At 56.5% G+C, this 1,292-nt stretch overlaps 1 protein-coding gene across 1 annotated transcript in view; it reads right to left on the reverse strand.

Moving 5' to 3' along the window:
- The window catches only part of NAGA (alpha-N-acetylgalactosaminidase), a 6,215-nt gene extending 5,294 nt beyond the window's left edge, over positions 1–921 (reverse strand). Inside the window, exon 1 of the mRNA XM_009290033.2 lies at positions 678–921. The gene's annotated coding sequence lies outside the window, so the exon portion shown is untranslated. The remainder of the gene's footprint in view (positions 1–677) is intronic.
- Between the last annotated feature and the right edge of the window lie 371 nt (positions 922–1,292).

Below are 1,292 nucleotides of genomic sequence, written 5' to 3' on the forward strand. Positions count from 1 at the left end.
GGGAAGGGAAGGGAAGGCAAGTGAAGAAGGCAAGGGCAGGGCAGGGCAGGGCAGGGCAGGGCAGGGCACGGCACGGCACGGCACGGCGTTGCACCCAGCCCCGCTGCGCCCCACAGCCACCGACCCCGCCTTGTATCCCACCCCCTTGCTGTTGCACCCCACGGCCGTTCAACCGCACGGGTGCTGCGCCCCACAGCCGTGGCACCCCATTGGTATCTGCCCCCTGCGCTGCTGCACCCCGTCAGTAACAGACGCATCGAACCCCACGGCAATTACACCCGTTGCTGCTGCACCCCACAGCTGTCCCAACCCATCAGTATTGCACCCTATCAGCATTGCACCGTGGTGGTATTGCACCCCATTGGCATTGCACTCCACTGCTGCTGCACCCCATAGCTGTTGCACCCTATCAGCATTGCCCCCAGTTGGTATTGCACCCCATGGCTGTTGCACCCCATTGGCATTGCACCCTATCAGCATTGCACCCAGTCAGAATTGCACCCCACGGCTATTGCACCCCATTACCATTGCAGTCCACTGCTGCTGCACCCCATAGCCGTTGCACCCTATCAGTATGTTGTGGGCTTATCCATGGCCACACGCTTTGAGGTGCTCCAGCACGACCTCATGCACAGCCACTGATGCTTCAAGGTGTACCTGCTGCAGCATGGACTTACCCACAGCCACAGATGCTTCGAGGTGTACCTTCTCCAGCGTGGACTTAACCCTGGGCCACAATCCCTTCAGAGGTATACCTGCTGCAGCACAGACATAACCACGGCCACAGATGCTTCAAGATGTACCTGCTCTGGCATGGGCTTATGCACGGTCACAGATGCTTCAGGGTGTCCTGCTCCCATGTGGACTCATCCACAGGTCACAGTCCCTTCGACTCGAGTTCACACTGGAGTTCCAGCCTGTCCAGTACAAGCAGCACAGGAACAGCAGCGATGCCCTGGCCATCTGCCAGCCGAGGCACATGGCCATTGCTGTTATCAAAATGTTCCCAGGCACAGCAGAGTAAGATGATAAGCAGTACAGCAGTACAGCAAGCAGCAAAAGCAAAAAGCAGCCACTAACGAGCACTAGATTCTAATATACAGTGAGGCAATCAAGCCCCATGGCAAGCACAGGAGCCTGCCCATTAATAGCTAAACAGCAGTAACAGCTATAAATTCGATCTAGCACATTCTAATCAAACCTGTTGTTATCTCAAACCCTTGGAGCACCACGTTGGGCACCAAAAAGGACTGTCATGGTTTAACCCCAGCCGGCAACTAAGCACCACGCAG

This window comes from Aptenodytes forsteri, unplaced genomic scaffold (genome assembly GCF_000699145.1).
Source record: "Aptenodytes forsteri isolate BGI_AS27 unplaced genomic scaffold, ASM69914v1 Scaffold284, whole genome shotgun sequence".
In the NCBI taxonomy this organism is placed as follows: domain Eukaryota; kingdom Metazoa; phylum Chordata; class Aves; order Sphenisciformes; family Spheniscidae; genus Aptenodytes; species Aptenodytes forsteri.